The following is a 20675-nucleotide window of genomic DNA, read 5'->3' as shown; positions in this document are numbered from 1 at the left end:
TCATTACACACCAACTGAAGTAGTTCAAGCCTTTTATTGTTTTAATATTGATGATTTTGGCATACAGCTCATGAAAACCCCAAATTCCTATCTAAAAAAATTAGCATATCATGAAAAGGTTCTCTAAACGAGCTATTAACCTAATCATTTGAATCAAATAATTAACTCTAAACACCTGCAAAAGATTCCTGAGGCTTTTAAAAACTCCCAGCCTGGTTCATTACTCAAAACCGCAATCATGGGTAAGACTGCCGACCTGACTGCTGTCCAGAAGGCCATCATTGACACCCTCAAGCAAGAGGGTAAGACACAGAAAGACATTTCTGAACGAATAGGCTGTTCCCAGAGTGCTGTATCAAGGCACCTCAGTGGGAAGTCTGTGGGAAGGAAAAAGTGTGGCAGAAAACGCTGCACAACGAGAAGAGGTGACCGGACCCTGAGGAAGATTGTGGAGAAGGACCGATTTCAGACCTTGGGGGACCTGCGGAAGCAGTGGACTGAGTCTGGAGTAGAAACATCCAGAGCCACCGTGTACAGGCGTGTGCAGGAAATGGGCTACAGGTGCCGCATTCCCCAGGTCAAGCTACTTTTGAACCAGAAACAGCGGCAGAAGCGCCTGACCTGGGCTACAGAGAAGCAGCACTGGACTATTGCTCAGTGGTCCAAAGTACTTTTTTCGGATGAAAGCGAATTTTGCATGTCATTCAGAAATCAAGGTGCCAGACTCTGGAGGAAGACTGGGGAGAGGGAAATGCCAAAATGCCTGAAGTCCAGTGTCAAGTACCCACAGTCAGTGATGGTCTGGGGTGCCATGTCAGCTGCTGGTGTTGGTCCACTGTGTTTTATCAAGGGCAGGGTCAATGCAGCTAGCTATCAGGAGATTTTGGAGCACTTCATGCTTCCATCTGCTGAAAAGCTTTATGGAGATGAAGATTTCATTTTTCAGCACGACCTGGCACCTGCTTACAGTGCCAAAACCACTGGTAAATGGTTTACTGACCATGGTATTACTGTGCTCAATTGGCCTGCCAACTCTCCTGACCTGAACCCCATAGAGAATCTGTGGGATATTGGGAAGAGAAAGTTGAGAGACGCAAGACCCAACACTCTGGATGAGCTTAAGGCCGCTATCGAAGCATCCTGGGCCTCCATAACACCTCAGCAGTGCCACAGGCTGATTGCCTCCATGCCACGCCGCATTGAAGCAGTCATTTCTGCAAAAGGATTCCCGACCAAGTATTGAGTGCATAACTGAATATAATTATTTGAAGGTTGACTTTTTTTGTATTAAAAACACTTTTCTTTTATTGGTCGGATGAAATATGCTAATTTTTTTAGATAGGAATTTTTCATGAGCTGTATGCCAAAATCATCAATATTAAAACAATAAAAGGCTTGAACTACTTCAGTTGTGTGTAATGAATCTAAAATATATGAAAGTCTAATGTTTATCAGTACATTACAGAAAATAATGAACTTTATCACAATATGCAATTTTTTTTTGAAGGACCTGTACATTCCCTATGGCCAGTACTGGAAGACATTAGTCTGTTCCATGGAAGAGCCCTTCTACTACATAGACTGGCTCATCAGGTTTGGGAAGCAGCTAAATTAAAATCTTATAATGACCTGTCGGACGCAATACCCCTCTGGGAGAACCCTATGTTTCAGCATTTCAGTAGTCATGATGGCGCTGCGATGTGGAAGGATCATGGGATACTGACCCTAGGGGACTTATACGAGGGGGGATCCCTGAGATCCTTTTCTCAAATCCAAGACAAATTTGAGGTCCCGAGACATATGTTTTTCAGATACCTTCAGATCAGACATGCCCTATCTGCGCAGTTTGGTAGGGGCTCCAGAAAGATCTCCAATTATCCATTAATCGGAGTGCTGTCCACACAAGGTCCTAGAGGTCTCATATCAGCTATCTATACACACCTCATAACCACGAAAATGAGCATGTCCCCTCTGACCATAGAAGACAAATGGAGGGATTGCATTCCTTCCCTGTCTGAGATAGAATGGGCTGAGGCCCTCGCAGCTCCTACAAGAATTTCTCCCTCGGTTAATAACTAGCCGATACAGCTACATATACTCCATAAAAGCTACCTTACCCCTAGTAGGTTGTTTAGAATGGGTAGAATGGAGAACAATAACTGCCTCAGATGTCATCAGGCCAATGCCAACTTCTGGCACATGTTCTGGAAATGTAGCAACGTGCAAAGTTTTTGGCGAGATGTGACATCATTATTGTCTGATTTAGTGCCAGGAAATGTTCCTCTTTGCCCCAAGATGTGTTTATTGGGAATTGTAGATGAGGAGCAGTGGTCTCATCATCACAGGATATTCCTGGAAGAAACGTTATTCCTGGCTAGGAAGGCGATAGCCCTTAGATGGATGGCTGATAGGATGACTAATGTTCACCACTGGAAACAGGTAGTAAATTAGATTATTCCTCTAGAAAAAGTAGTCTACATACATAGGGGGTGCCCTCAGAAATTTCAGAAAGTGTGGGAGGAGTGGTGTGCGTCCACGAATGCGTTAAATTCTCAATAAGGTATCATATCTATATATATATGTAGGTTTTGGTAGGAGTTATGGAATACTTATGTAACCAATAGCCACTTGAGATAAAGTCCCTGAAATGCCAAGTGTGATGCTGTTTAGGAATTGTCATGACAACTGTCAGATACCCTGCTGCGTCCAGGGGGAAAATATCAAGAATAATGTACCACGAAATGTTTTTATTTCTTTTTCTTGTTTTATGTCAATCTGTATGTTGACTTTGTATTCTCACTTGCTGGATTTATTGGCATGTGGAAAATGTCATGTAATTTACTCTTGCACCTTTATACTCCAATAAAATGAGTAAAAAAAAAAAAAAAACTGACTGGTCTCTGCTGCACTGGACCGTATTTTTCACCCTATAAGATGCACCTTGGTTTTAGAGGAGAACAATAAGAAAAAAATATTTTTTATTACACCTCAGGTCAGACCAGCAATCAGACCCCCAATGTTAATCAGACCTCAGATCAGATCCCCAGTGGCTCAGATCAAACCCCAAACCTTTAGCCATCTATCAGCCCCCAATGTCAGCCATAAGCCCCCCCAATGTCAGCCATATGTCTGTCCCTCATGTCAGCCATATGTCTGCCCCTCATGTCAGCCCATCATGTCAGCCATATGTCTGCCCCTCATGCCTGCCATATGCCTGCCCCTCATGTCTGCCATATGTCCCCCAGGTCAGCCATCAGCCCCTAGTGCAAATAAAATAAAAAAAACACTTACCTCTCCTGCTCCTGGTCACCATCGCGATCCTCTTCATTCTGCTGTCGGCTGGCTGTGTATAGCGGCGCACAGTGTGAGGTCGCAGCCCTGCACAGCCAATAGCCGAGCTGTGGACCAGGAAGTGGTGAGTACAGATCCTTCACCGCTTCCTGGTCCTTCTCTACTAATGAAGCGCTTCCATAGTGGAAGCGCTTCATTAGTACAGAGTTAAAGACTGCCCTGATCGCCGCGGCCCGGCAAAGCATCTTCCCGGTTGGGGACCGCTGCCCTACACCATCTATTGCCCGAAAAACGTAATTGATTTATGGAATACCCACACTCAATAAAGTGCTTTGCTACAGGTTTATCAATATAATTAGGACATATATAGTGCCTCTGGATACTGGGCTATATATAGTGTGCCCTGATCGCACTCGTGAGTCTGACATTGCTGGATCATGTGGATCAATTGTTTTGGTAGTATGGGGTCACTATCCTATAATCTATATCATATAGTGTGCATTGTGATTACTTGGGAATGCCCATATACAGGTGGTGGATCGCAGTCTATTTTTGTGGGGCTTCTGTAGAAACTTGGATGCCTCCGGTGCCGCTGTGGGTTGCCGTGGCAACATTGGGATGCCCTCTGTGAGGTCAGATAGTTGCACTCCGGCGCTAGGATGATGTAGTTGGGAGAGCTTGTCACGGCCCGATGACGTCGGCAGCAGAGGACGGAGCGTCGTGACAATGAGGGGCGGACCTACGGACGCATTGTAGGGAACACAGACTATGACGTGAGTGATTGGACAGCTGTGTATACATGCACACATAGCGGTGAGGAACGCTGAATACGGTAATTGATGTTATGATCTAAACTTGGTGCACAGCAATGTCAGAAGTCATGTGATGATGGGGTTGACCTATAGTGTGATTGGTGGACATTCAGGTGAGAAATATAGGTAAATTAGGCTTAAGAGGGGTTGAAGAAATATGCATACTCATTGGTCAGTTTATACCATTGCCTGCAATTGGATCATCTGGATGGGGTGGCGCACTTGTTTTTACCATAAATACATGGATGTAACACAATGTGAATAGGCTTGACAAAGGCTGTATATCAGCCGAAACGCTGCTACTATGTGTATTGTTGCTTTGAAGTCCAAATAAAAGTAGATGATGTGAGATGCTGCTGATACCATCTGCATTTATCTATATATTCCGGCCGTTGGATCTAGGGCCATTGGTTAGGCTGTTGCATCTACCAGGATACATCAACAAGGACCGAGTGGTGCTGCTTCTACATTTTGTTTATTACTATTATGGAGGGGATCTGTGGATCACACATACAAAGCTGGAGGAGCCAGGGCCGGTGCAAGGATTTTTGCCAACACAAGCGAAGCTACATTTTGTCGCTCCCTCTCCCTGTCACATTTCTCCCCCATATCAGATTTCTCCCCCATGTCAGATTTCTCCCCCTCCATGTCACATCAACCCCCCCATGTCACATTTCTCCCCATGTCTCCTCGCGGGCCGCACAGACAGACTACAGACATTTGTTCAATTGTCTTGTCCCCCCTCTCATCATGTCACCCCCCCATTAATGTTCTATTATGTAAAAGCATTATGCGTTCCGCTCTGCGCTAATCACCTACCAATGCCACCTACGGCAGTCGGCTGTCCGTCTGGTCTGGGCCTGGCTGTGTAAGTCACTGTCACAGACTCACAGTCACCAACAGCTCCGCTCCAGACCTCTGCTCCAGGTCACACCCCCCCTGACCCCGTGACCGTGTTGCGTGCCGCTCTGTGAGTGAGAGCTGGGGCGGGCAGCTGGCGGCATTGTGATGCAACTTCGCAAGTTATTTATTTAAGAAGAAAAAAAGTTTATTTTTCTGCCCCGGTGCCCCTTCCATGCGCCCTCAAGCAGCTGCTTGGTCTGCCTTATTATAGCACCGGCCCTGGGAGGAGCTCTGGAGCATGTGTCCTGGAACGAGACTGTAAAGGTTACGGCGACTGGTGTACTGAGTGCTTAGGCAACGCAGATGGGAATCAATGACCAGCCAAAAAAGCCAGTCTTTGTAAATGACCCCCAGTGCCTCTGAGACAACTCCTTGCCTGTTTGTAAGAGGATGCAGCTGCGCTCCTGACTTGGCCGCTCAGTTGACCTGCTGGTCCACAGTATGGCCTCATGCACACGACTGTAGTTTTTGTGTATTAGGGTCCATTTACATGTCTGTAGGTCCACATTCGTTCTACAATTTTGCAGAACGGATGCAAACCCGTTCATTTCAATGGGACTGCAAAAAATACGGACATGTGTTCGGTTCCGCTTCCCCACAAAAAAAAAGATAGAGCATGTCTTATTCGCAGTTTGCGGACTGCAAAAAACTTACGGAGGTGTCAATGGACCCTAACCATCATTGTTTAAGGCCAGAACACTGACCCATTGATTTCTATGGGGCCATGCACACATCCGGATTTTATGTGGATCTGTGTGGCCATTCCCCAAATTTTTTTAACGTGTCCTATTCTTGTCTTTAGCGGATCAGAATAACCTTCCTATTGATGGAAGTCAGAAAAATGCAGAATTAACACAGGTATCCGTATTTTGCAGATCCTTTGTTTACAGAGCGAAACACGGACATGGCCCTCCACCAGTCACTTCTTATCTATGCCTAGCGACCTTACTATAATGTATAGTCACACGCTAACTGACACAGGATACAAATAAGATTTTTTTTTATCATTTGAGGACCAGTTAAATAAGTGGCGAATGAGTATCCCAGTATGCATATATGATTAAGATGTGACTGTTATAATTTGCAGCCTTCCCAGTGTAAGGTACAATGAATCTAGACACCTTTTACTCATGAGAACTAGCCGCACAGCCCCTCACACGAGGCTCTCCCCATCTACATGTGAATGAAACCCGCCAAACACTCATTCCAGCGCCAGTCCCTGAAGCGTGTTCTGCAGCCTGCAGGAGTTTGGCCTCTGCCGTGACCTGTAGATGCGCTTTTTGTACCAGGGGCTACAGAACAAAATGAGCGGCCCTAGTGAGGACGGGCACGGTGGAGTCCTGAGCATGGCACACAAAGTGCAGAACATTACCCTGGCGCTTACGCTCCCCATTACCTGCTTTATCGGCCTAGGCAAGGACAGTGCTGTCTTTAACGCGGCAACATTGTCACATTGGGCCCGAGCAACTGGGCCCGAGGCAGCTACCCCTTTTGCCCCGCGTTAAAGATGGCCCTGCCACTATGGCGTATTTTTTTTCTGCTGGGGTCAGTTTTCTGCTTAGGTAAATCACTGGGTGCTCCTCCCCCTTTACCACTTGTGATAGGACCGCTCCCAAGCCTGTTTCAGAAGCATCAGTCTGTACCAGAAACTATTTTCCAAAATCTGCAGAAATGAGCACTGGTTGTTGACAGAGGGTAGACTTTAGGCTCTAAAAAGCCTTTTCTGCCATTGGGATCCACTTCACCATTACTGACAAGGCCTTTCGTTATGTCAATCAATGGTGCTGCAATCGAGGGAAAATTCAGTACGAACCGGCGGTAGTACCCAGTTATGCCAAGGAAGGCCCTGATTTGTTTTTTCGTTAAGGGCTTAGGCTAGTCCTGTATTGCCTCTACTTTATTGACCTGGGGTTTAACTAGCCCTTTACCAATAATGTAGTCCAGGTATTTTGCTTCCTCTAGACCTACTGCACACTTCGCAGAGTTTATCTTTAGGCCAGCATCACTAATGGAGTCTATAACAGCCTGTACTTTCCAGAGGTGACTTTTCTAATCAGGTGAAAAAAATTACCACATCATCAAGGTAAGCGGCAGCCTCAAGATTAGGTCCACCAACCTCTGAAATGTAGCAGGGGCTCCATGTTTAGCTTCATCTGACAATGGTATCTGCCAATAACCATTTGTACGATCAAGGGTCGTGATGTACCTTGCTTTCCCAAGCCTCTCAATCAGTTCATCTACTCTGGGCATGGGGTATGCATAAAATTTTGACACCTCATTTAGCTTCTGAAAATCATTACAGAACCTCCAAGTCCCGTTGGGCTTCGGGATTAGTACAATAGGGCTCAATGACCCCTAATTCAAGCATGCGCCTGACCTCAGAGGATACCGCTTTTCTTCATGCTTCTGGTATCCTGTAGGGCTTTAGATTCACCTTACTGTGGGGCTCAGTTCTCATCTAATGTCTTATCAGGTGGGTATGGCCGTGTAGGTCAGAAAAGCTCCTTCTATTTTTCTGCAGAAACTCCTTTACTTCTTGTTTCTGTTGAACTGACAGTGCCTCACTAATTTTTACCGGGGGAATTGGTTGCGACACCAACTTAATCATGGTCTGTGGTGCCCACCAAGGATTCCCGATCTTTCCATGGCTTGATCAGAGTTACATGGTAAATCTGGAAGGGTTTTCGCCTTCCTGGTTGGTGCACCTTATAGTTCACCTCACCCACTTTTTCCACAATCTCGTAGGGACCCTGCCACTTTGCCAGAAACTTACTTTCTACAGTGTGAACTAAAGTCAGGACCCTGTCCCTGGGATTAAAGACCCTTACCCTGGCAGAAATGTTATAAATTCTGCTTTGAGCCTTTTGAGCTCTTTGCAGATGCTCTTTAACTATGGACATCATGATCGCTATCTGGTCTTTGGCCACATCTAGTATGCCCTTTGGGTGACGATGGATATATTAACTCAAATGGTGAAAAACCTGTAGAAGCCTGGGGCACGTCTCTGATAGAAAACATAAGGTAGGGTAGGAGGCAGTCTCAGTCCAGACCATCCTTTTCTACCACTTTTTTCAACATTTGCTCCAGGGTCTTCCGTCTGTCTGGGGGTGATACACAGATGTACGTATTTGGGTGATTTTAAACAATTTGCCTAATTCTTTCATGACCTTCGACATAAAGCGTGTACCCTGATCTGTGAGAATTTCCTTAGGGATCCCCGTACGGGAGAACATGTAAAATAACTCCCAGGCAATATTTTCGTAGGGCTTCCGGGTACCGAGTGGCATAGTCCAACACAACCAAGATATACTGGTATCCCCTAGCCGACTTAACAATGGGACCCACCAAATCCATTGCAATTCGTTCAAAAGGTACCTCAATGATGGGAAGAGGCACTAAGTGACTACGAAAGTGTGATGCTGGGGCACTTATCTGGCAGGTGGTTCATGACTTTACTTCCTCATACACTCCAGGCCAGTAAAACCTTTGTAGTACCCTCGCCTGTGTTTTGCTAGTCCCCAAATTACCCCCAAGTACGTGGTTATGTGCTAGGTATAGTACCATACGTTGATAGGGTTTTAGTACCAGAAGCTGCTCCACAATTTCATTGTTGCATTTGGTAACTCGCATCTGGCACCGCATACAGCGACAGTCTTCGGCTAGGCTCACACTCCATGGGCTCTGAGGTAAGAGGTCAATGGGTAGCAATGTGTCCCCACTCACGGCACCTCCAACACTGGAGCATGCCTGATCTCTTCAGTGGAAAGACCTCTCCAGGACCAGACTGCCCATGGGACTGTCTTATGCCTATGCCCAACCTCTAGAGCCTTGCTCCCTCTTGCACCCTTCCACACAGCCCCAACAGCCAGAACTCTCTTACCCACAGATGACACGGGTCTGATACTCCGGAGAGGTGTTGGTGCGACAGGAACATCACGAAAATAATCCTCAGTCGCCAGGAACCTTTCCACCAGGTTGACAAGCTGGTCATCAGCTTTGGGGTCTCCATGTCCGACCCATCGTTGTATCTCCGCAGGGAGGGCTCTGAAATAATAATCCACCACCACTTTCTTCACGATCTGGGCCGGTGTAGAGTACTCAGGTTCCAGCCACTTCCGTACAAGATGGATGAGGTCAAACATCTGAGATCCGGCAGGCTTTACCATGGTGTAGCTCCATGTGTGGACCCTCCCGGCTCAAACCGCCAGTGTAACACCCATGCGAGCAAGGACCTCCATTTTTTATTTGGCATAGTCCCGGACATCCTGCTCCCTGAGGTCATAGTAGGCCTTTTGTGGTTCACCGGACAGAAAGGGCGCAAGGACCTCTGCCCACTCTGCTACTGGCAGTCTCTCTCCGCCACTCTCTCAAACATGGTGAGGCAAAACCTTGATGTCATCATTGGGTGTCAGCTTTTGCAAGGCCCGCTGCACAGCCCTCCTCACATTAAAATTATCTGGGGGGGCTTACCTCCACTCGTTGGGCTGGAGCTACAACAGTCTCTCTTAATGCAGCAATCTGCTCCAACAGCAAATGATTGGTTTCCTGCTGCTGGGCCTGGGCCTCCACCTGAGTCTGCTGTTGTGCATGTAAGGCCTCTTTTTATTCTCAAAGTGGGCCTGCAAAAACAGCTTAATCATTTCCTCCATGGTCTTCAATGAGCTTTGCATAATAGTTGAAGCCTTAACTGAGGACATAAAGCACCAACTTGTCACACCTTTGCCCTTACAGCCTGGGGTGTGCTTTTATTTCCCCCTAAAGATCCCAGCTGGACTACACCTGAGGATCCCTCAGGCTAGGGGAAAACATGCCCTGGAATGGGGGTGGACTGGGGAGGTCCCACTACCAAACCTACCTTCCAAGTCCAAATAAAATCCAGCCCTTGAACTTTAACAACAATAGATCCAGCAACTATGTTTGCTTAAGCCAGCGACATCTTCCTAGATTTTACTTATCTGACCCAGTTGAGGAACCTGGGTGGGATATACATCCCTTCCAGGACTTTACCATACACTTTACCACTATATATATATATATATATATATATATACACACACATATACATACACTAATAATACAGAGAGCCTATACATATGGGCGCTACAGGGGGAGGGGGAGTGCAGTATATGCAGTGGCAGTACTGTGGCTACGACACAGTGCTTTATGAATACTTGGGCCACGATAGGGTGCATTATAACTATTGGGAGACACGATAGGTACCTTATAGATTAGCCTTATTACTACTGTGGGCTCTATAGGGGTGCTTTATAGATTGGCTTTATTACTACTGTGCACTTTATAGGGGTGCCTTATAGATCAGCCTTAGGCCTCATGCACATGACCGTATGTATTTTGTGGTCTGCAAAAAACGGATACGCAAAAAATACGGAGGACATCCGTGTGCATTCCGTATTTTGTGGAACTGAACAGCTGGCCCCTAATAGAACAGTCCTATCCTTGTCCATAATGCGAACATTAATAGAACATGTTCTATTTTTTTGAGGAACGGAAATACAGACATACGGAAACAGAATGAACACGGAGTACCTTCCGTTTTTTGCAGACCTATTGAAATCAATGGTTCCGCATACGGTCCGCAAAAAAACTTTACTGATACAGAAAGAAAATTTGTTTGTGTGCATCAGGCCTTATTACTACTGGGGGCTCTATAGGGGTGCCTTATAGAGGGGCCTTGTTACTATTGGGGACACTATAGGGTGCCTATTTCTATTTGCCAGGTTGCAGCTGAATCTCTGCGGGTCCCAATTATAGTTAATGGGGCTGGTGGGCATTCAGGCAGCTTCTGGCAGAGAACTATGAAACTGCCTTCGGAGCTCTGAAACGCTAGTTTAAAACTAGCCTAACAGGCATATCCAGGGTTTCAGAGCCAGAGCAGTGAATAATCTGTTAATAAAATCAGTAATCTTCTGCCAGAAGGACCTCAAACGTGCGCATTCCCACACCATGTAGCATGTGGGCATCTACCATACCACACCTGGGGAATCAAGGGTCCACCCATCTACTAGTTCTGTACATTAGTAACAGGGTCTTATAAACCTAGTGAAGAAAGTACAGTTGAGACATGCATCGCCCTTCCCCTAACAATAATCTAGGAATTTCCCATTTATCTCTTATCTGCAGGGGGAATGTTTTTAAATATTCTACCAAAAGTTGCCTATACAAAAAAGAAATGACACCTTTCACCACATCCTTCCCTGTAAAGTACTCCAGCTGTGAATGGGAACACTCACTGGACTCCATGCAATTGGTGCACAAATGCATGGCGCAATTGAAAAAATTATTCCCTACCGTAGGTAAAATCAAACCACTCCTGGAACTGATATAAAACTGTAAAATACCCTGTTAGAGTGTATCTGATTTATGCCTCATGCACACGACCGTGCCATTTTTTGCGGTCCGCAAACCGCGGATCCGCATAAAAACGGAAGCCGCCCGTGTGCCTTCCACAATTTGCGAAACGGAACAGGCGGCCCATTGTAGAAACGGACAAGAATAGGACATGCTATATTTTTTTTGTGGGGCCTCGGAATGGAGCAACGGATGCAGACAGCACACGAAGTGCTGTCCGCTTCTTTTGCGGCCCCATTGAAGTGAATGGGTCCGCATCCAAGCCACAAAAACTGCGGCTCAGATGCGGACCATAGCTACGGTCGCGTGCATGAGGCCTTTTTCTGATGGAGTAAAACCCTCAAGTCAAAAAAATTCAGCTAAGTGGGTATTCCACCGATGGGGAGTATATGGAGTACATGCTCCAACAATAAATATACTGCTAATTGTCTCCCAAACCTTAACCATCAATGACATAGTAGGAAATTACTGCCTTTTGGGACCCTGTAAACCTAGCCTCCAGGGCAGCCAGAAGAGTAGTTTACGTAGAAAGAGACTGTACCAACAATCTATTAATATCAAGGTCCTCCACCCCCCCCCCCCCATCCTTTAAGCTGCTGAAGTTGTGCCACCAAGAAAATATAACCAGGGATTAGGAATGGCCAATCCACCTACATTTTTGCCCCTTTTAAGTGTTTCTAATTTAAGGGCTCATGCACACGGCCGTTACTGTTTTGTGGTCCTCAAATCGCAGATCCGCAAAATACATATTTTTTTTTTAGTCCTGCAGATATCTCCTACCCTTGTCCTCAAAACGGACAAGAATAGGACATATTCCATTTTTTCGCAGGGCTGCGGAACGGACTTATGGATGCGGACAGCACATGGGTGTGCTGTCCATATCTTTTGCTGCCCCATTGAGATGAATTGGTCTGCATTCAATCCGAAAAAAAATTAAAAACAGAGGCGGCCTTGATTGATGAGTTTGGTCGGGGCGGCCTTGATTGATGAGTTTGGGGATTATTCAGGTCTGAGAATTAACTGGGAAAAATCTGTTTACATGCCTCTCGGTAAGGCCTCATGCACACTACAGTTGTTTTTTGCGTCCGCAAAGTGTGCGTCCACAAAAAAAAAAACGGATGCGGCATCCGTTTTTTTTCACAGATCCCTTGTAATAAATGCCTATCCTTGTCCGCAAATGTGAAAAAAGTAGGACATGCACTATTTTTTCTGCTGAAGGGAAACACGGACAACGGACGCGGAACACAAACGGGTGAACTATCAGCATTTTTTGGCTGACCCATTGAAATGAATGGGTCCCCATCCTATCCGCAAAAAAAAGGGAACGGAAGCTGAGAAAAACAGCATGAGGCCAAAGTCTGACTGGAAAGGTCCATCCCATGTAGCTGAATTAAAGGTAGTGGACACATTAAAATATCTAGGAGTCAAGATCACTAAACAATACTCCCGGACTATATCACTAAAAATTCGCCCCTTAATGAACCACATACAGAATAAATTAAAAAGTTGGAAACCGCTACCCATATCAGTGGAAGGATGCATTAACTTAATTAAAATAATATTCCCCAAAGTCTTCTATGCAGTTCAGCACTCAGAAAACACACATAACCAAATTGATATTTAAAGAATTCGATTCTATGGCCAGAAACTTCATTTGGGGCCGGTCGCGGGCCAAGCTCAGCTTGGACACACTGAAATGTCCCAAAACGGAAGGAGGTATGGCTTTACCAGAATTCTTTACATATTATTTAGCCAGCCAAGTTAGCCAACTAAGGCTTTTTGCTACATGGTACACACCAGAATATTTGCCTACCTCAGAGTACTTTTTAGCACTTTAGCACCTAAATTGTGGCACCTTGTGGTCGGTTCTGGAGGGGTCCCCAACATTTCAGAAACCACTGTTACCTATACACAAACTGGGTCAGACAGTGTGGAAAGAAGCTAAGACATTGGCCAAAATTACTGAAGTAGTTTGGGATATACCCCTATGGGATAATCCATCTTTGCCGCAGATGCAGGTGTTAATGGGAGCAGACAGATGGAAAGCGGCGGGGGCAAATACCCTTCGTGATGTGTATGATTAAGGAGTGATAATGATGTTTGAGACTGTCACAAAAGTACAATATCCCTCGCTCAGATTTTCAATGGGTCCGCTGAAAACTCGGCTAATGCACGGTTTCAAAATAATTCAATTTATATCGTGGCTCACCCGTATCTGCCAATATGGTAAGGGTGCACTATTTTTTGGATGAATCACCTATTCATCCGATGTGAAAGCATATGAAAATATAAGTAAAAGATATGCACTCACCAGCTGGTATGTCTATAGTAGATAGTTTATATTTAAGATATAAAATATATATAAAACATATAGGTTTAAAATCCTATTAAACAGTACAAAATTATACTAAACAATATAAAATTTTATAAAATTATACTGAGGTCCGGGATCCGCTTACATAGACAAATTCATAAATGAATGATCATAGGTTCAAATGCAAGAATTAATATATTATGTTCTAATTATGAATTGATAGTGTCCTGTGCCTGTAAAGTAAGAATGTTCTGTGAACAAGTGCAGTTCTCCAGTGAAAAAGTCCTCCTATAAAAGGAACAACCTTGTGATAGAGACTTGTAATTTATAAAGAAATCAACCTTGTGATAGAAACTTGTAAAGAAGTCTTGCAATAGTTTGATATCTTCCTATAATAAAATCGATTTTTGCATATGAACTGTGTCCAGTACTGTTGCTATAATGATGTATATCCTCCAATTGTACCAGCATACAGAGTCCGCACTCGTAGTGAAGCAAGGTAAATTTAGTATATAACTAGAGGTCGGGTTTGATAATTGGGGCGTCCCCCTCTTCCTCAACCCTCTTACCTTGTCTTCAGAGTGTAAAGTTGCCGTTCCAGCGTTTGCTGAGTTCTTTTGTATCTTTTATTCGATACTCTGTATGTGCTTTTCAGTGCTCTCTGGTCTCAGCGTTCCACGTGGTGTAGTTAGGTTTCGCTTTCCAGGAAGCACTCAGCTCGGATCGCGGAGTCTCGCGATAGCTTTTAGCTGGTTTCTATTTCGCTCGCGTCTAAATCAGCGCATAGATTTTCTCGTGACCGATAGTCACTCAAATGCTGTTCGGGTTTAGGTGGGTAGTTTGTCGCTCTCAGGACCAGCCAGACGCGTTTCGAGGGGTCTCCCTCTTCCTCAGTGGCTATAATGCGAATGTTACTACCCCCTTCTTTAAATACTCTTGTTTCCATAAATCCCACCAAAAACCCGGCATGGATCTGTACTGTTGCAATGCGGCTTCTTGTAACCTCAGTGAATCCTATCTGCATATCTAAATAGTTCTATAGATTATATATTTATTTTCAACTTATAAGTTTTTATTACATATAACACATATTAATAAAAGTGTTAAGATCAATTGGCTTAAAAATCGCCAGACTGGAAACATCATCCTCTGCTTATATACAAATGTCCTCTCATTATACTCTACATCTCAAATTTAAAGATACAGCTAAAAACGCATCCAACTTAAAAAAAAACGCATATGCGTTTTTAATGTGTTTTGGATGCGTTTTTTATAAATTCCATTTTCCCTTGTCCTTCTTAACTGTCCCTTATAGATTATTCTTTTAGGACAACGAAATTCATCAAATTGTTAACATTTCTTTGCTGTTTATTCTCTCTCGGGGGTCCCCCGGACCTTTTCAACATTCCAGAGTCGTATAGGAAGAGGGAGCCAAACTCGGAGGGGAGATCCTGGTGCTGGTTACCAGCCAACTCAGGATGTCCCGTCATAGGATGGCACCCATCTCCATTGTCTATAAGAAACCGAATATTTCAAAGTCAGAGTTCAACCCCCGTGGGATAAGTGTCTCAAAATCAAAAATTTGTCTTGATTCCTGCCTTGACATCCTGGAGATATGGTCTCCCCCTCTCCAGTGTACCTCTATTTTTTCGAAGGCTGTGAAGACCATACCCTCAGGGTTTTTATTGTGATATTCTTTATAGTGCAGTGAAAGGGAGTGCTTTTCATAACCATTTCTGATATTAGTAATATGTTCTGACAGTCTTTTTTTTAAGAACGTTTTGTTCTCCCAATGTATTGTTTCTTACATTGGCATTCTATCATATAAAGAATGTTGGTTGAGCTGCAGGTCAAAAACTCCTTAATTTTCCATGTAAAGGAGTTCACCCTTGATTGAACTTGAGTGGTCTTTTTGGGGAACGATGTCAATTTGCATATTCCGCATAAAAACCACTCAATTTCAACCAGCTCTGCATAGACATCATATTCTTTTTCTCTTTATTTTTAATCGTTGGTGCCACCTTTAAAGAGAGATTTTGGGCCCTTGTATATGTTATTTGGGGACCATTACTGATTAGAGGGCCTATTAGTCTATCTTTCAACAAGTGATGCCAATGTTTCCTCACAATTGTTTCAATTTGTTTATGTTGTTTATTGAAGGGTAATATTATTCTGAATTGATCTAATTCTCCTCCTTCTTTTATGGTTTCTTTTTCTCTGAAGAAAGTTTCCCTATGCATGTTCCTAACATTTGTGAGTGCTTTGTCCAATACCTTACTGGGGTAATTTTTCTCCAAAAAACATTCTTTCATAGTTTCGCTTCCTTTTCAAAATCAGCCTCATCTGTACAATTTCTTTTTATCCGCTTAAATTGTCCCTTCGGGACTTCAAGCAACCATCTTGGTAGATGGCAGCTTGAAAACAAGATATAGCTGTTGCGAGAAACTCCTTTTTGGTATGTACTGCAGATTAATTGTTTGTTATGTACTCTAATTAGTAGATCTAAAAATTCTATTTTCTCTACACTTCTCAAAATTTTCTGCCAACATAAGTGTAGAGAAAATAGAATTTTTAGATCTACTAATTAGAGTACATAACAAACAATTAATCTGCAGTACATACCAAAAATAAGTTTCTCGCAAGTTCAATCAATTTGTTTATGTTGTTTATTGAAGGGTAATATTATTCTGAATTGATCTAATTCTCCTCCTTCTTTTATGGTTTCTTTTTCTCTGAAGAAAGTTTCCCTATGCATGTTCCTAACATTTGTGAGTGCTTTGTCCAATACCTTACTGGGGTAATTTTTCTCCAAAAAACATTCTTTCATAGTTTTCGCTTCCTTTTCAAAATCAGCCTCATCTGTACAATTTCTTTTTATCCGCTTAAATTGTCCCTTCGGGACTTCAAGCAACCATCTTGGTAGATGGCAGCTTGAAAACAAGATATAGCTGTTGCGAGAAACTTCTTTTTGGTATGTACTGCAGATTAATTGTTTGTTATGTACTCTAATTAGTAGATCTAAAAATTCTATTTTCTCTACACTTATGTTGGCAGAAAATTTTGAGAAGTGTAGAGAAAATAGAATTTTTAGATCTACTAATTAGAGTACATAACAAACAATTAATCTGCAGTACATACCAAAAAGAAGTTTCTCGCAACAGCTATATCTTGTTTTCAAGCTGCCATCTACCAAGATGGTTGCTTGAAGTCCCGAAGGGACAATTTAAGCGGATAAAAAGAAATTGTACAGATGAGGCTGATTTTGAAAAGGAAGCGAAAACTATGAAAGAATGTTTTTTGGAGAAAAATTACCCCAGTAAGGTATTGGACAAAGCACTCACAAATGTTAGGAACATGCATAGGGAAACTTTCTTCAGAGAAAAAGAAACCATAAAAGAAGGAGGAGAATTAGATCAATTCAGAATAATATTACCCTTCAATAAACAACATAAACAAATTGAAACAATTGTGAGGAAACATTGGCATCACTTGTTGAAAGATAGACTAATAGGCCCTCTAATCAGTAATGGTCCCCAAATAACATATACAAGGGCCCAAAATCTCTCTTTAAAGGTGGCACCAACGATTAAAAATAAAGAGAAAAAGAATATGATGTCTATGCAGAGCTGGTTGAAATTGAGTGGTTTTATGCAATATGCAAATTGACATCGTTCCCCAAAAAGACCACTCAAGTTCAATCAAGGGTGAACTCCTTTACATGGAAAATTAAGGAGTTTTTGACCTGCAGCTCAACCAACATTCTTTATATGATAGAATGCCAATGTAAGAAACAATACATTGGGAGAACAAAACGTTCTTAAAAAAAAGACTGTCAGAACATATTACTAATATCAGAAATGGTTATGAAAAGCACTCCCTTTCACTGCACTATAAAGAATATCACAATAAAAACCCTGAGGGTATGGTCTTCACAGCCTTCGAAAAAATAGAGGTACACTGGAGAGGGGGAGACCATATCTCCAGGATGTCAAGGCAGGAATCAAGACAAATTTTTGATTTTGAGACACTTATCCCACGGGGGTTGAACTCTGACTTTGAAATATTCGGTTTCTTATAGACAATGGAGATGGGTGCCATCCTATGACGGGACATCCTGAGTTGGCTGGTAACCAGCACCAGGATCTCCCCTCCGAGTTTGGCTCCCTCTTCCTATACGACTCTGGAATGTTGAAAAGGTCCGGGGGACCCCCGAGAGAGAATAAACAGCAAAGAAATGTTAACAATTTGATGAATTTCGTTGTCCTAAAAGAATAATCTATAAGGGACAGTTAAGAAGGACAAGGGAAAATGGAATTTATAAAAAACGCATCCAAAACACATTAAAAACGCATATGAGTTTTTTTTTAAGTTGGATGCGTTTTTAGCTGTATCTTTAAATTTGAGATGTAGAGTATAATGAGAGGACATTTGTATATAAGCAGAGGATGATGTTTCCAGTCTGGCGATTTTTAAGCCAATTGATCTTAACACTTTTATTAATATGTGTTATATGTAATAAAAACTTATAAGTTGAAAATAAATATATAATCTATAGAACTATTTAGATATGCAGATAGGATTCACTGAGGTTACAAGTACAGATCCATGCCGGGTTTTTGGTGGGATTTATGGAAACAAGAGTATTTAAAGAAGGGGGTAGTAACATTCGCATTATAGCCACTGAGGAAGAGGGAGACCCCTCGAAACGCGTCTGGCTGGTTCTGAGAGCGACAAACTACCCACGTAAACCCGAACAGCATTTAAGTGACTATCGGTCACGAGAAAATCTATGCGCTGATTTAGACGCGAGCGAAATAGAAACCAGCTAAAAGCTATCGCGAGACTCCGCGATCCGAGCTGAGTGCTTCCTGGAAAGCGAAACCTAACTACACCACGTGGAACGCTGAGACCAGAGAGCACTGAAAAGCACATACAGAGTATCGAATAAAAGATACAAAAGAACTCAGCAAACGCTGGAACGGCAACTTTACACTCTGAAGACAAGGTAAGAGGGTTGAGGAAGAGGGGGACGCCCCAATTATCAAACCCGACCTCTAGTTATATACTAACTTTACCTTGCTTCACTACGAGTGCGGACTCTGTATGCTGGTACAATTGGAGGATATACATCATTATAGCAACAGTACTGGACACAGTTCATATGCAAAAATCGATTTTATTATAGGAAGATATCAAACTATTGCAAGACTTCTTTACAAGTTTCTATCACAAGGTTGATTTCTTTATAAATTACAAGTCTCTATCACAAGGTTGTTCCTTTTATAGGAGGACTTTTTCACTGGAGAACTGCACTTGTTCACAGAACATTCTTACTTTACAGGCACAGGACACTATCAATTCATAATTAGAACATAATATATTAATTCTTGCATGATTTGAACCTATGATCATTCATTTATGAATTTGCCTATGTAAGCGGATCCCGGACCTCAGTATAATTTTATAAAATTTTATATTGTTTAGTATAATTTTGTACTGTTTAATAGGATTTTAAACCTATATGTTTTATATATATTTTATATCTTAAATATAAACTATCTACTATAGACATACCAGCTGGTGAGTGCATATTTTTTACTAATGCACGGTTTGCCATCCGCGTCCATGATCCGTGGTTCCAGTCCGTCAAAAAAATATAATCTGTCCTATTATTTTCGCGGAAAACGGTTTGCGCCCCCATTCAAGTCAATGGGACCGGTAAAAAATGCGGAGGTACACAAGATTGTCATCCGCGTCCGTTTTTTTCCTATCATTTGCATGGCAAACCTGTCTTAGATATTTTTTTTTACATTCCTTTATGTCTGGTGGTCCTCCAAAAATAAAGGAAGACACATGGAAACAAAAACGGAAATGGATCACGGAACAACAGAACCCCGTTTTGCGGACCGCTAAAAAATACTGTCGTGTGCATGGGGCCTTACAAAGTATGTACCCAGCCAACAGCACTAGAATTTTCAAATATCCACTTATATGAGTTGTCAAAAGACAGGGTCCCAGAGGACTAGTATCAGCAATCTATTTACATCTAGTATGTGCAAAGATCAAGACAAATCCCCTTCCAGTAATAGAAAAATGGAAAAGACTGATACCCACACTCACAGAACAGTTTAACGACTTTATTAGAATCACACTTACATGTGTCACCAGCTGTTAACAATAAAATAACCCAACTTTATATCATGCATCAGGCGTATTTAACACCAAATAGGATGTTCAGAATGAGCAGAGCCGCGTTCACGGCATGCCCACGATGTGGGGAATTGGAAGCAGACTTTCGGCATATGATTTGGAGCTGTAATCTGATAGCTAAGTTTTGGAAGGAAGTCACAGATTTTCTTTCCTCTTTGTTGCCAGCGCGGGTGGATTGCATCCCTGAAATCTGCCTGCTGGGGATATTGAATGAAGAAAATTTGGATCACTATATGACTATATTCCTGAGGGATGCACTGTTCATTGCTAGGAAATGTATTGCCCTGAGATGGTATAGTCCCAATACACCAATTCTGAATATGTGGAAATCACAAATCAACCAGATCTTACCATATTTAACACTAGTATTCAAGCATCGTAATAAGCCACAAAAAATTGATAGTCTGGGGTATTTGGTGTGAGTCACCACCACACACTATGTATACAACCTCGAGAATGCAACAGGCCCTACTGTCGGCTCGAGGTAACTTGGGTCAGATGGATTAGAGGGGTTGTCTAGACAGGGAAATAAGGGGTTGGAGGAAATGCATTGGCTGATTAGCATTAAAGGCAAAATGTTTATGTATTAAGTTTATTCTGTATTACGGAACAAAAAGAAATTGAGAAAATGGAAATTACATTTTAGTTCACACTGTATTCGACATTGAGAGTGTTTGCCATTATTGTTAATTTCACTTTTGTCAATATAAAAAGTTTAAAAAAACATAATAACGGATGTGGACCAAAACTACGGCTGTGTGCATGAGCTCTAATTC

This window comes from Bufo gargarizans, chromosome 5 (genome assembly GCF_014858855.1).
Source record: "Bufo gargarizans isolate SCDJY-AF-19 chromosome 5, ASM1485885v1, whole genome shotgun sequence".
Lineage (NCBI taxonomy): Eukaryota > Metazoa > Chordata > Amphibia > Anura > Bufonidae > Bufo > Bufo gargarizans.
This window is presented reverse-complemented; position numbering follows the sequence as displayed.